Genomic DNA, 17,201 nt, shown 5'->3' on the forward strand with positions numbered 1-17,201 from the left:
CGGCGGCAGTGGCGGCGGCTGTCTGCTCCTCCTCTTCTATGCGTTCTCTTTCTGCTCTTATGGCTGCCTCTTTCCGACCATATTCGGTCCTAGTGCGTGCGGCCTCTGCGGTGGCTCACGCCTTGGTAGCGCTTGCGCTGGACGTGTTATATTGCACGGATCTTGCTGACCTTGATGAATGCCTGGATGTGCTGTAGCGCTGTGATGCGGTTTCCAGCAAAAGGTCTTTTCCCATACTCTCAGCTTCCGTGATAGTTTTTCGAAGGCGGCTGTCACGTGTCAGGTCAATGTTACTCTGTAAGTCTCTTTCTTGCAGGCTTTTGCCGGTGTTGGCCCTGGTCAGGTAAGTGATTTATGTCTCTGACAGCTCTTGGTAGCACGAGTGATCAGTCCTTAATTGCGTTATTGCCTGCTCGAGCTGCTGTGCATAATTGCCAACACGCGTAGTAACATTGCGTATTCCCAGTGTGGTTTTGTTCCATGGTACAGTATGTAGAACAAAGTTCAGTAGTTACAGTGCTCAAATGGGTCAGGACACTATTCACATGAATATGTAGAATAATCAGTATAATGCTTGATTGAAGAGGGCAAATAAAACAGGTGACCTAAATCACAATGAGTGCTGGAGTCTATAGGTATATACGCGTATATGCGTGAGATGCATATGAAAAAATGTATAGTAGGTGATACATGTGAGAGATTAATGTTATCCACTACGTCACCTCCTATTAGGACTGCTTCTCCAGAGTGTAAAATACCATATACAGTGTCCCAGCAAACCAAAGATATGCAAAATTGGTTTCTTATCTCACATCAGGTCGCCTGTACAGCAGGGTCCCGCTTCTCGGCAATCTGCTTTTCGGCGATCCGCTGCTACGGCGGCAGCTGCAGAAAACTATTTTTATATCCAGTAACCTCAGATTATTATTTTTTTGTTGAATTTAACATCGCGCATGCACAGAACGGGCGGGTACATGCGCAGACCGCCGGTTGCGCGCACAGACCACAGGTCGCATATGCGCAGAACAGCGAAAATGTCGGTTTACGCATGCGTAGCACTGAAAATCGCCGGATCCGCTTTCCTGCGATTTTCACTATACGACGGGCCTCTGGAACGGAACCCGCCGTATACCCAGGGCCCTGCTGTACTTCCTCCAGTAGCGTGCATCCAGATGAGAAAGGCAGAAGGATCATCCCAGCAGGGAAGAGAGATGGAGCACAGCCGTGCAAGCAAGAAGTGAGTTCAGGGCCAAAAAATCCAATGAAAAACTTCTTTATTAATGAGACAACATGGTGCAGACAAGTAAAAGATCCCTCTTATGCATTTCACACCGCACGCGGTGCTTCGTCAGAGAGTATACAGAATTTGTGTGTGAGTCCCTTATTTCCGGTTACTCGATACCGGAAGTGACGTATCGGAGTGTATAAGTCCAGTCATTGGCTGGTGATGGAGATAGACGTCAGATAATACTTGAGCTACGGGTGGAGAAGGAGGACAAAAAGTGTCCTATGGTAGTGAGGGAGGGCTCATAGACTCAGTACATCCTTCTCCCTCCCGGAAGTGACGTATCGAAGTACACTAGTATTTTACAACAAAGATGACAATAGTGTATATATATGTCAAAACTAACTGTTTCTAAAAGAAAACGAACAATTTTATCATATGGCAATGAGAGAGGAGTCACATTTATCCAAATGATCTGCAGAGTTTATACAATCAATGCGGATAAACATATAGTGATTAAAAACAACAATAATTAAAATCCAAGCAGAAAATGCTGTATTGTGTGAATATCTTGAGGAAATTAGAATCATATTATCTCTAATATATTATATATAAATATATATGACATATCATATCAGATAAGTATAGAGAGAATAGTAAGTAGGTCATTTATCCTTATAGAAATAAGTAAACAATATATACAGTATATATAAAGTTAATCAGCTAATAATAAATGTGTGCTATTTAACTTTAATGAATTAATTAATAGTGCATATAAATCTATAATGATAATAGTGAAACAAATAAAGAAAGATCATAATAATATGTACAGCCGCGGCCCCTTTTATTCTCCAACATCACCGCATTTTTCCGGGATTTTTTTTCGAATGTCACGAACTTCACCGCGTTCATGCCGCATTCTGACCGCATTCATACCGCATTCATGTTGCATTCACAGCCGCGGTTGATGCGCGGTTGATGTGTTTATTGATAATGATTCGGATTTAATTGGTTGCAATTCTTTGCGTATCCGCCAGATGGCAGATATTCATGTATTGTAATGCGCATGCGCTTCAGTAATGTGTTGACTTGCAGGTGTTTCGTTTAATACCACAGTGGTCCATTGTAAATTGGCCTTGGGACTGAAGGAACAAGTTACAACAATGTATCAATTTAGGCTTTTCATATTAAAAAAAGACAAGCACCGTTTCCGGTCTGGTTATTGTCCTGAGAGTCCCGCCATGAGTGCACAATTGCAGTCCGTGTTCCAAAAACCCGACAGAACGTACGCTTATTTAATATGGACCGCGATTAATGCAACAGATGATAAGATGGCAACAGTTGTTCAAATTTATCAGTATTTTATCGAAAACTATGACTTTTACAAATTTTCGCCAGATCCTCATGTGTGAAAGCGTGCAATAAGGAAAAAATTATGTAGCGATCCATGTTTTTTTCGTATTGATCCCGATTTTATTGGAGGGTATTGGTGTGTATCACCGGGTTTTTCCCGTATCTATGATCATGCAGACGGCAAAAGGAGAAAGGTCGTGTTAAAACCAACTAAGAAACGTCAGTCGCTGGCAAGCAATGCGCCAGCACCAGCACCGGCTTCCAATAATGGTCCGACCGTCAGTGACAACTCTTGCTGTCTGTCCCCGCACGGATACCTGCAGCCTGAGCTGGATTTCGCATACAGTTTCGAGCAAGCCTGCATGTACCTAAGCGATTTCCAGCCTCATCAGCTGACTACAGGTGTAGTAGTCCCGCTGTCACCTGTCAACGACGTGTATGATCAAGAATATGGGACTGGCAGCGGCTCGGCGCCAGCTGATTGGGAAAGTCTATGGTGAGTAATGTTGCCGTATCTTATTCTGTTTTTTTTATTTTGAAAATATCAATGCGATTCAAAAGTCAAGCGATTCTCCTGTAAGCAATATCATTGGCTGAGCAGATTCTACAGTAGATACTGCACAATTGGTATATTGGTAAATTGGCATATGCGTGTCATCACATCGACGGTAGGCGCATGCGCATGTGAACAGGGGACTGACCATTACAGTAAAACTTTTACTTTTGTTTTTCCTCAGAAAAGAAAACTTTGTCATCTCATGCGGAAACGGCTAATGGAGGGATTTCGATGGATAATATCGCTTTGTGTAACAATGCCTGCACATTGCTGAATCGGATTTAAAAAACCACGTACCGGAGTCTACAGTTTAGTGGCCGTTGTTATTGATCAGGATAGAATACCTGAAACAGTATGCTGTTGTTTTCAGACCGTATACAATACTTTTTATATATATACTGTATAATAAACCCGAGAAAATAAAAAGTATGCATTTATTCTACATGTATTCCAGTACATATGTGTACTGTATTCTATACCGTACAGCATGTATTGTTTTAATACTCTTGTGATGTACAGTACTGAGCATGCCTACAGTATACAGTACAGTATGCCTGGACAGTACTGTACATTCTAGAAACACTGTATTTTATTACAGTATAAAAGGAGACAATGGAACAATTTTAAACAAATCAATATTTTTTTTTATTGGTGGAGTAAGTACTAAAAAAATTATTTACAAATACTGTACAATGTAAAAACATTTAAAGTGTACAGCAATTCAAAACATCAACAGGTGTATGGTTTACTGCTACTGAAAACATTTATGTACAGAAAGTCAAAACATTTACAGTCAGTCAGTATGGTTAACAGTCACATGGTGTTATTAAAAAAAAATCTTTATTCATAAAATATACAAAACGCAACATCGCCTTTATTAAAGTACAGAAAGTCAAAACATTTACAGTAGCATGGTGTACAGAACAGTCAGTCAGTCCTGCACAACTCCAGTCCTCGAGGGCCGCAAACAGGCCCGGTTTTCAGGATAACGTTGAAAACCGGGCCTGTTTGCGGCCCTCGGGGACTGGAATTGTGCAGGTCCTGTGTGTACAGTAAGTAAAAACATTTCTTTATTAATACAAGTTAAAACACGCAACATCTCCTTTATTAAAGTACAGAAAGTCAAAACATGTACAGTACAGGACAACAGTATGGTGTTATTTAAAAAAATTCTTTATTCATAAAATATACAAAATGCAACATCGCCTTTATTAAAGTACAGAAAGTCAAAACATTTACAAAAACATTTACAAAAAATAAACAACAGTGGAACAGTCATGCAAATTTGATCCCCACTAGATTGTCCTTCCAGGGCCGATGCGTTGTATGGCGCAAAATGCCATTAATGGAGTCTCGAACGCTTTTCATTAAAGGATCTGTCATTGAAAAATAGCGCCGCAATTCCTCCACAATAGTCCTTCTTAAATTTTCAGGAAGCGCCCTTTTTTCGCGATTTCCTTCATAGTTCACTTTGTAGGCCCACTCGCAGTACACAAAGTAGGACACATGGTGCTTAAAAATTAACATGGCATACTTGTGGGGTAAACCAGCACTCATCACCCTATACATCTCCCTGAGTGCCGGTGGCAGCTCGCGCAGGATGATGTCGGGCACCGTATCGATGCAAGCGTATGTAGGTTGGGTTCTGGGAGCGGGTGTTCTTCTGTGAGCGGGTGTGCTTGTGGCGGCGGGGGGCGAGGGTAGGTTGTCTGGGAGTAAACTTTCCTCCTGTCTTGGTCGGCGTGTTTTCTCCTGGCGTGGTCTTGACGGGATTGTCATGTTATCCTCCTCCTCAACGGCATACATGTACACAAAATCTTCTGGCGGAGGGGGTGCGCTTGATGATGGAAGGTGGTCGAAGGTCCCATTCCTCAGATCCATGCCACCCTCCTGCTCCGGCGTCAGGGATACAGGGGCATGAACATCGAGCAAATTATGTATCCCCACAATGTCAGTCTCTATCTTCTCCATCCGTTGATCCATCTTCTCCATCCGTTGATCCATATTCTGCATCCGTTGATCCATATTTAGCATGGTCTCCAGAAGCAGATCTATCTTTACCAGCACAGTAGAGTTCCCGGGGATATCCACACTTAACACATTCAGCATGCGGTCTAAAGAGCTGGTTCTTGTGCATGGCGTGCTGTGGACATCTGGGTGGATGGGTGCTATGGAGGATGAGATGGGGGTTCCATGGAGAGAAGCGGCAGCGTCGCCGAATAAGGATGGAGAAGGTGACCTGTGGATTTCCGGGAGAGGAGAAGCGGCAGCATCGTCGAAGAGGGATGGAGAAAGCGACCTGTGGATTTCCGGGCGAGAAGCGGCAGAGTCGTCATAGCATAATGGAGAAAGTGACCCGTGGATTTCAGGGGCACCAGCGGCAGCATCGTCGAAGAGCAGTGGCTAAGATGGCCTGTGGGTTTCCGGGAGAGCGGCGGCAGTGTCGTGGACGAGTAGTGGAGAAGATGGGCTGTAGATTTCCGGGAGAGCGGTGGCAGAGTCGTCGAAGTCTTTTGGAGGAAGTGATCTGCGGGTTCGATGGGTTGGCTGCCATTTGTTTTGCGTTGAGTGTACATCACCGTATTTCTTCTTGACATAATAAGGCTTACGTGTTTTAAAACCCTTAGCCTTTGGGGTCAGCAGAAAGTTTTCTTTATTGGCCTTAGCCTGTCGCTTTGGCCTTGGCTTGGAAACGGCTCCTGCCTTTCGCTTTTTCTGCATGACAGGCACGGCAGAGGCGAGTGGGTTCCTGCGTCCGTAGAATCGGGGTTGATCCATGGAAGCAGACGGCACAATGCAGTATCTGGACAAGGGCAAGTTCAGATACAGATCATCGAGTGGTGGGCTATGCAAAGTGTGTAACCTTTTATGCATGGCGACGAGGTACAGGTGTTGAAAGTGGGCGTACTCTAATGTGAGTCATTAACGTATACATACACCATCCATTTTGTGGATTCACTGCACATTGAATACACATCGACTAAACATCGAATATACATTCTTGTGTTTGTATTTCTTTCTACTTGCAGCAATGCCCGTTAAAAAGATTTCAAAGGATCTCAGCATGAGAATTAAGGAGATGTACACGAGCGGACACCGAATTGCAGATATCCAACGCTGGTTAGCTGCTTCTGGCCTTGTTGTGCCAGCAACCACCGTGTGCTATCATGCACACGGAAAAACCAAACAATGCACGAGGACAAAAACGGTAACTAACGCGTAAGTATATTTATATAACTATATAATACAATAATATATAATATATTGCTACATATTAATAGAACAATATACTGTATTGTGTAGATCTCTCTAATTTTATAGTTATTTCGGTATATTTAAATAACAACAGTATATACAGTATATTGTTTATATTGCTGCATATTAATAGAACTATATATTGTGTAGATCTCTCTAATTTTATAGTTATTTCGGTATATTTATATAACTACAGTATATACAGGTAAACCCTGTTATAGCGCACCCCGTTATACCGCGAAATCGGTTATAACGCGGTTTTCACGTGGCTCCCGTTTTTAAAAAAAAAATAATAATTTTTTTTAAATGTAAATTATTTTTTTTGCACACTGCACACACACTGCACACACACTGCACACACACTGCATACACTCCCAGCACTCACTGCACACACTCTACACTGCACACAATGCACACTCTACACTGCACACACTGCACACGCTATACACTGCTCACACTGCACACACTCTAAACAGATATCTCTCTCAGACAGGTAGGTCCCCCACAGACCTCAGCACCTTAACCCCTTGAGTGCCACAATGAACACCTTAACCACTTGAATGTCAGTGCAGAGCAATGAGTGCTGTCTCTCTCCCCCTCCCCTGACACGCATGGGGTTTAATGTAGCCCTACCTACAATAAAAAAAAAACTCACAACCGCACAGAAGTCATATCCCCCCTGTTACAGCCATATTAACCCCTCAGAGGATGAGACTTCCAGTGAGGGAAGCACACCCCCTCGTCCCCCTTTAGTCCTTATCTCTCCTGACACGGGGAGGTGGTGATCAGGACCGGTCCCTTGCTCTGGTGTCCTTCCTCCCTGCGGCTGCATGTCAGGACTGGTGTGTGGGTCTCCCCCTCACTGCATGTCAGGACCGGTGTGCGGGTCTCCCCCTCCCTCCCCGGTACCTGGGGATAAGACGCTGGAGCAACGCACCCACTCGCTGAGGTTGCACATTGCCTGGTAGCCGGGGTCCCTCTCCTTCTCCCTCTCCACGTGGTAGGCGTAGAGGGCCAGTAGGATCCCCAGCGCGCACACCGTGTACTGGGCCCCGCTCTCCCACCACTGCACAGACACTCTCAGCACGGGCGCCGCCATCTTAACCCCCGCTATGCCGCGGAGGGCCGGTAGGTGTGGGGTCTGGGGGGGAGGAAATGGATGCCGGTGGTGGGAGGACTCGCCGTTGCTAGGGGACGTGTAGGGCTTCCGGCCACCCCTTCCTTCCCTCCTCACTTCCTCCCTCCCGATGAGGCGCGCGGCGGCCATTTTTTAAATTAGCGCGACCCCAGGACTAGCGCGGTCGGATCGGGTTGGCCCCTGAGGACCGCGCTATAACGGGGTTTACCTGTATATTGTTTATATTGCTGCATATTAATAGAACTATATATTTTTTAGATCTCTCTATTTTTACTGCAAATGATGTGCTGTGCTTGTGGCCGACTGCACTGTAACTTACCGGATTGTTGTTTTTCTGTACATTGTAGGGAGACAACTCTTCTAGTCGACAAAATAAGTGAAGAGAATGACGAGAAGAGTGCATTAAGGGTCAAATACACTCTGCAGCAAAATCACAATCTCACTGTATCCGAGACCAGCATAAAGAAGATGAGATGCAGAATTGGATGGAAATATGGACATGTGAGGTTAGTACTGGACAGTACAGGAGGTAAAAGTGTTGTTTAAGAAACTGTACTGTAACTATAAAATGATTTATTCCTTGTCATTACAGAGCGTACCCTATGATAAGGAACGTTAACAAAATCAAGAGAGTGGTCCAGGCCCAGGCATGGATCGACAGTGGAGAAACTTTCCAGGATTGGATCTTCACTGACAGTCTACTAGTTTCGCTGGAGAGATTTGCCACCTTTGAATTCCACAAAAAAGGTCGCATATCTATGAAGCCGCGTCCAAAACACCCAGTGAAGATCCATGTGTGGGGTGCAATCTCTAGGCGTGGACCAGGATGCATCGTCATCTTTGAAGGTACAGTAAAATGTATGTCACACGCTTGTGCCTTACGCACTGTACTGTACTAGTGTGCAGTTTTTTGAGCACTTTTCTTTTCTTGTTATAGGAATCATGAATAAAGCTTTCTTCCAAAAGAAAATTGTGCCTGAGATTGTGGAATACATCACACGTGAGTTCCCGGATGGTCACCGTTTCTACCAGGACAATGATCCGAAGCACACCGCGTCAACAGCGCATATCCTTGAGCGCGGTATCAACTGGGTGAAGACGCCAGCGGAGTAAGTGCGGTAACCGTGTCTCATTTTTTCCCACTGTTTTTACTGTGTACTGTATCTCTTAAACTAATTGTCCTTTTTTCCCCCTCCCTCCAATGACAGATCGCCAGACTTCAATCCTATCGAAATGGTCTGGCATCAGCTGAAGGACCATATCCGAAAAGTCGTGAAACCCTCCAAAAAGGATGAGTTGGCGCAAGGCATACTGAGTTTTTGGAACGATGTACTCACCGTGGAACGATGCAATAAATATATTGACCATATTGCCACTGTGTTGCCCATTGTGATCGCGCGTAATGGTCAAGCATCAGGAAGGTAGTATGGTATAGTACTGTACTGTAGTATTGTAAGTACAGTATGATACAGGTAAGTATGGCACAGATTTTTTCTTTCCTAGTAGTCAGAGTATACAGTAGTTCCAGTATAGACTAGTTTGACAGTACTAACTGCATACTGTAGTCCAATATGGAGTAGCTATACAGTACACAATGTCATAATACAGTATGCACCTACAGTAACTGCTCAATTTTTTTCTTTCCAGAGAGAGCAGCACCAGCCATCTGGTTACAAAGTATTTAACAGTAGTCAGAGTATACAGTAGTTCCAGTATAGACTAGTTTGACAGTACCAACTGCGTACTGTAGTCCAATATGGAGTAGCTACAGTATACAGTACACAATGCCATAATACAGTATGCACCTAACTGCTCAATTTATTTATTTCCAGAGAGAGCAGCACCAGCCTTCTGGTTCCAAACTATTTAACAGTAGTCACAGTATACAGTAGTTCCAGTATAGACTAGTTTGACAGTACTACACAGCACACAATGCCATAATACAGTATGCACATAACTGCACTAATTTTTTGTTTTCTTGTCTTTTCAGAAAAAAAGTATGGACTGGGGGAGAGGGGGTATCGTGTAAAGTCTGTGAACTGTTTGTACAGTTAAGTGTACAGTATCTAAACTGCAGTCATGATGTACACAAAACCTCTCCTCTCTCAATGAACTACTGTACTGTACACAGAATGAGTAAGAAGATAAAGATGGGAAAAATTATATTACTATATATATATATATTATATATTATATATTATTAATTAATATTATTATCAATGTGCATTATTCATGATTATCCACCGGCCCTCAATTTCTATCTGACAGAAGAACTTAATAAAGACTGCATTTTGTATTATTCATGATTATTTTTATATTTGTTTTTTTTGTTCCTGATAAAATAAAATAAATATTTATTTACATTCATGATAATCATAATCATTGACAACAACCCCCCCCCCACACCTACACCAAAGAAAAAGAAAGAATGACAAAAAGTGGTAATTTACTGCATCAACAACATGAATCAGATAATGTTTTTTAAACTTTCAATTCTCACAGTGCTGTGCAAATCAGATTTACATATCAAATTCGAGAAGGGATTTTCAAAAGCGTTACCGTAAACAAAGCCTCAAAGGGTTGGGGGGAGGGGAAATTGCCATGCGCAGTAATCATCAACTAGCTCCCATCCCAAAAAGGATTACACGCAGGCGCAGCAGAGAGGTGATGCTCGGCTAGGCACGGATTAAAAACACAATGGCAAGCTTCAGAAACTGAATGACTGTAGAGGTGTCTGTCGATGAGAGTTTCAAATCCTTGAGTGAGCCTTGTGTGTGTGCGTGTGGGAGGGGGGTACACGGTACAGCAGCATGAAGGATTAGCTGTACTGCAGTTCAAAGAAATGACATAATTTCAAAAGGCAGGTCATCATAATAATTTTATCCCTACACCCCCAAATACAGTACATAAAAAGCACACAAATCAACCATGTGCAGTCAAACACACAGGGTCGCAGTCAAAAGCTACAGCACAGATTGAATATCGTAATATCAAGTTGGTCTAGGCAGGCTTGTGAATTTTGCAAGCAAGCAGTGGTGAATTTACAGGTGCATGCGCAGTAATCATCAGCTATCAAGCAGGAATGTGATTGAAACCAGAAAGACACACATTCAAAGGAATGGTGTGGGAGAGGTGTACTGCACTATAGATAAGATAAGAAGTTGAAATACTGCAGTGCAGTAAATTATCCTGTGTGCGTGCGGGGGCGAGCGATGGGAGAGCGCTGTATATGCCGAAATGTGATACTGTTACAGCACACTCCTATGCATTTCAACAATTTTCAAATGAGATATACAGCACTGCAAATGCATGTATAAATATGCAAATTTACAATTACTGCGTGCGCACACGCAGACTGTGTACTGACGTAGGTTGAACTGCTAAAGTATTAGACTTCCAAGACAACAGCTCGCGAATGCCCCCCCTGAGTTTTTAGACGGTATTGCAGTATTGCAGACAGCAATAATAAAATGCTAATATTACGAGCTCTAAAATACCGCAATACACTCCGGACAAAAAAAAAAAACCCGCATCTGCCTGCGGTTATCTAAGTTGCGCCGATTCGGCCGCATTAGGATAAAGGCGGCCGCCACTGTATATGAAAAAAATAAATATATTTAAGATTAAAAATGTATACATATAAATAAATAGAGCTGTCTATAATAATAATAATTAATAATATAAGTGATCAAATAATCTATAGGAATAATCAATATGAACTATATAATAAATACATAGTCATTGTCATAATAATAGTCAGTAAGGCAGAGAATTCATAATGGTTAGAACGACATATAAAGAGATAATTAATTGGGCAATGAATAAATCATTGAAAAAGAGCAGAACTATGTCAAAAAGTGTTAAAGTTCCCAATCTGTATTTATACCCCCGGGTACAAGTGACCCGAGGGTATAAATCCCAAACATTTCTTTCTGGTTAAGGACTGCATCTCTATTGCCCCCTCTAGCATGTCTGGGAACATGTTCTAGGCGGGCATTGAATGTGAAAGTACTAATCGAACCCACAGGACAAGTAGAAAAATGCAGAGAGACAGGAAATCTGTCATCTTCTTTCTTAATTGATCTGAGATGTTCAGATATTCTAATTTTTAGGGGTCTTATTGTTCTCCCTATATATATATTGCCACATGCGCAGTTTAGTTTGTAAATAACATAGTTAGTAGCACATGTCATAAACTGTTTTATCTTATATTTTTGTCCTGTGTGTTTGCAATCAATTTTTGAGAGTGGGGTGGCATATTTACAATAGTTACAGTTACCACATTTGTGGAAACCCATTGGTAAATTAGATTTGTTCTGTTTAGACGAAACATAGGGCCTCATGCAGTAAGCGTTGATAAGGGAAATATGGCCATGTTATAGCCAAAATTGGGTTTGAGATTCAGTAAGCGCCGATAAGTGCTTCATATCGCCAGGTTTCGGAGCCGATAATTTGGTTATGGCCAGTCGCCTGCCGATAAGCCTGTTTTCGACACTGATCGCCACTTTTTTAAATCGGCTGGATTCAACAAAAAAAAACAGCTTATCGGGGCTGATCGGCACTACGAAATTGAGATGTTATGGCCGATTTCTCCCGCCAACTAAAGTTGGCAGTTTGGACGGGAGAACGATCGCTAAGGCTGCCGGAACGGCACTTAGAAAAAAAACATCTTCTGTACATCAATGGAAGTCAATGGAGCGGGGACGTATAACAGTATAGTACTGTTTACGTTTCATTGCTCACAATACAAGGGGGATTTGCATTACAGTGTGGGGGCATTCCCTGCATTGTGTCACAGCTGATGTGTCTTATTTGCATAACATTCGACTTTTACATGTTTTCAGCATTTGCGGGTCACATTACTCATCATGTGATGATGTGGCAAGGGAAAATACTATACTACACTCTTAAAGGAGAACCTCACATCATATCACACATTTTACTCAACTCAGCGACAATTATTTACATGATGTCACACATGTCACACATGTCACTCATACACAGTATATTCATCTTCCTTTACATTACACAATGCTTGTAATGTGACACGCATCTTTAAACGTTCATGTACATCTGTCTTCTCATGTTTACATATACTTTTGGGTCCTCCCTATTTTCATGACGTCACTTATTGGACGCTCAATCACATTGCATGTTTACATTGTAACCGTTGCATTACAAGCACTTCAACCTAACTTATACACACATGTACAGTAATTCATCATTGGGACACCTTGTAAACTCATTCTATACCAACTATCCTCCTTACACAAATGCATGCATATGCACACGACTATTCATTGTTGCCAACATGTCACAATAACATGGATAATTACACATGTTACACAAAACTTTTCCCACGTCAATCTCAGCCTTTTTGTCTCATTACATGACTGACTCTTGCGTTCACAAGTGTTACATGCATTGCACATGCAACTATTTATTTGCAAGCAATCTTTGTACAAAGCTTCACGTCACATCATTGCCAAATATCATCATTCCCTGCAGAATACACACAACAAATACTTAGAACAACAAGTGCACACAGCTTGCCACAGAAGTACTTTATTATGTTAATGTAACACCTTGCATTTTACTATGTCACCTGACATCATCACATACCTATTTAAAGGACGCACATTACCTGCTCATTCACAGCTACTCATTTCAAAATGTTGCGAATGTTTAGGAGACGGAGGAACATTCTTTTCTATGACATGCTTGATGATGAAGACAATCATATAGGGCAAGGGAGGGACACACCGAGGGACAGTGACAGTGACGCGGATACGACAGGGACAGGGAGAGGGACAGGCCGAGGGACAGGTAGAGGGACAGGAGATCAGAGGAGAAGACAGAGGAGACAACTTGTGCCTCGTCCGCGTCTGTACAGGGAGAGAACCCTGTTAGATGGGATGAGTGAGGAGGAGATTGTAAGTCGCTATCGTTTGAGTTCAGCAGCAATCTTAGCTCTTTATGAGGAGATAAGGGGGGATTTAGATTTTTTCACAGCCAGAGGTCGTGCAGTCCCTGGGCTTGTTAAAATGCTGTGCTCATTACATTATCTTGCTTCCGCGTCATACCAGACAACTGTGGGCATAGTGGGCGGGGTCTCGCAATCTACATTCTCGCGGGCCTTGACCCAGTTTCTCTATGCACTCAATAGACGCGCTAGGAATTATATTCATTTTCCTACAGAGGCGACAGAGTGGCTGGAAGTCAGGACTGGCTTTTATAATATAGCAGGGATACCATGTGTGCTGGGTGCAATCGATTGCACACATGTTGCTTTGATTGCACCTAGTCAGAGTGAGCATGTGTACCGCAATCGGAAGCACTACCATTCACTCAATGTACAGGTGGTATGTGATGCCACGATGAGGATAATGCATGTGGTACCCAAGTTCCCTGGTTCCAGTCACGATTCCTCTATCCTGAGGAACTCTTCAGTCTTCCATGCGTTCGAAGAGGGACATTTTGAACCTGGTTGGCTGCTGGGTGAGTACATATTTACATGTTCTAACACAAAACACATGTTGATTTAGGAATGTTGGCATTGTACAATTTGATCACTAATGTCAGCTTATGTGTGCTCCATTCATTATAGGTGACTCAGGATACGGAATTAGGCCGTGGCTCTTGACTCCGGTGCTAAACCCTCAAACTGAAGCAGAGGACAGGTACAATGCAGCCCATATATCTACAAGATCTGTTATAGAGAGGACATTTGGCCTACTCAAGACCAGGTTTAGGTGTCTGGACAGAACTGGTGGGGCTCTTCTATACAAGCCTCAAAAAGTGTCTGATATTATCCTTGCCTGTTGCATTTTGCACAATGTTGCACTCAGGCACAATGTACAGTCAGACCTAGCTGAGGCTTTGGTAGACGAGCATCCCACCCATGTAGCTGCTGAAAATGAACAAACAGCCAGTGGTGGCCAGACACGACAGAATCTCATCAATTCATTTTTTTCTTGTAAGTACAAACTCATATGTTCCTAGTACTACTTTTATAGTTTAATTATGTTATATTAACAATAATGTTTCTTTATATAACCTTCTGTTAGGACACAGATGAATATGGGTTGCACACCTTTCTTTTCTCTGCTGTGTGCACAAAGGGATGTGGCACCGGTATGTTATTGTTGCACAGGTTATATAATCCCTCTTCAATTGTACTTTAGTTGTGTGTATGTGAATACAACTTGGGTAACAAAGCAATAATATTTTAGCATTGTGTTATTCCTTATGCTAAGACAAAACACATATTATGCCCATAATCATTCATGCTTCTAGTATGCTTACATACAATGTTATTGGTGCAGTGTAACATGTACATCCATATGATGTGTACACCAGGCTGATTTACATTTTGAATGTCATGAAATATACATGGTGTTGTACATTTAACACCAAATACACACTTTGCTGTGTTGTTTACGGTACTGAAGATGGCATGTCAATGTTTGCAATTTATATATTGTTCCTTTGCATTATAGGTATATCTCCAGTATGACTGATCATGGTATGTATATTTGCTGACATCTCTCATAAGATGTGGCTACCTCAATCTTCCTATAATTATTGGAACTAAAAACCCAACATATTGGTTTAAACACAAATGTTACATATATGTACTTTCTGTATCATGTATATGCATTTAGCTACTCTTGAGCTTTCATGTGCATTGTATTACAAAATGATTACTCACATTTCATCACATTTTATGTAGGTTTCCTTATAATTTCCATTAATGTAATATAGAGGTGGTTGGAGAAAAGGGGATAACTGTACTTATTTGTTTACTTACGGGAGCACATTCATCACTAGCATAGACACACTTTTTAAGACAACTGTTTGTGTCTCTATCAATTGGTGTAGGATCCATGTATAACACCGACAAATGATAACACCAGCTTTATTATGGTAGCTTATATCATCATATTGACTATACTATGTATTTCTAAACGATTAATAAACACAGTAAACTATAGTTAGTTAGGTTAATGAAATATACACAGAAACGTACTTCATAACATGATGGTGATGTCATATTCAGAACATCATGCATTGGAGGGGACCATAACATCTGGCCAGTAACATTATTTGCTACAGTCCCAAACCATTTTATCTACATACCCATGTAACAAGAGATTTTAAAAATAAATGGCTACTTGGTTGTAAGTGTCCTTTACATTGGGAGAAGGAGTGGCTCACTGAGTAAAGACACACACTGGCACTGATAGTTTGAAGCAGGGGAGTCTGGTTCAATTCCCGGTGTGGGCTCCTTGTGACCTTGGCCAAGTCACTTTATCTCCCTGTGCCTCATGCGGCAAAAAAACATTTGTACGTTCCACGGGCCAGGGACCTCAGGCTGAAACATGTGTCTGTAAATCGCTGCGTACAACTAGCAGCCCTATACATGAACATGCTCATATTATTATTATTATTGTTACATAGTTTCGACAGTCATACGTTCCATTACATATTAGAATACACAAATGTGTTAGCAGAGTGGGAATGGTTGTTATATATAAAACACACCATGTCATAAAATGTTAGTAGTCATTAAAGAACACTCAATAAAAATTCATGAGGCACTCTTTTGCAACATCATTATGTTAATTAAGTGCTTATGCAATATAGGCATAAGGGTATCACATTTTTAATTGTTTGTTAATAAGCGCTGCAAGCAATATAAAATTAGTTCCATATGTAGTATAGTAGTCGGTGGCTCCTCCTCACAATCATCTCATATAAAGGTAGACTCTTCTGAAATCATACATTGATCCGATTGTATCTTCCCCGACATCTCTGAAATACAGCAAACACATGATGGTCAAAGATGGCACCTTACTAGATATGCATCCGTGACAACGCGTTACGCAGCTCTATATGATTGTGTAGATACACACGTCACTCACTTATATGTTAGAAGTAAAACTGTTCATCAGTATGTAATGTTTCTTTAAATTTGTAGCAGGCACAACTATGTATAAGAAGTGAACGTTGCCTGTATACTGAAAGATGTGCGCGCACATCTTTGTGTGCGCACGCACTTCACGCTTGGCTCCACTAACTGTTAGCGCATGCGCAAAACAAAGCGTACGTTGTGCGTTCAATACATGTTGAAAATACCAGTAAACATAACATCTTTATTTCAAATACAATGAAGACGAAACTACATTCGTTCTAAACGAGTACATCTGTATTCTTTTTAAACAGACGTGTTTGAACAGAAAGCACGGCCGATAACACAATGCGCAAATGCAATACGTGTGACGTCATGTTAAGCCAGCGTGAAACGCACGCTAACACTCCTCCCACTCAATTAACATTCGGCTAACGCCCAGGGTACGCCTACAAACACTGAGCCGCACGCATCACACACTGCAGTTACCGTTACTATAACAAAACATGACAGCCAATAGGCTTTGAGGCGCGCACGTCGCTTGGGGGCGGGACTTACATCACTAATCCTTTTTAAGGACGCCTTGGCCCATGACAAGGGTCCCACGTCATACGTGGTGGACCCGGTTTTCAATGTTGTAGATGTTGCATGATAACAAAACAGGTATGTGTTAGAGTAATGGTAAAATGTTGCTAATATGTTTAAAGGGATAGGAAAGTACGTATATTTATTCCGTCAGCAATGTGTACTACTCTTTCAGGTC

Source organism: Ascaphus truei, chromosome 1 (assembly GCF_040206685.1).
Source record: "Ascaphus truei isolate aAscTru1 chromosome 1, aAscTru1.hap1, whole genome shotgun sequence".
NCBI lineage: Eukaryota > Metazoa > Chordata > Amphibia > Anura > Ascaphidae > Ascaphus > Ascaphus truei.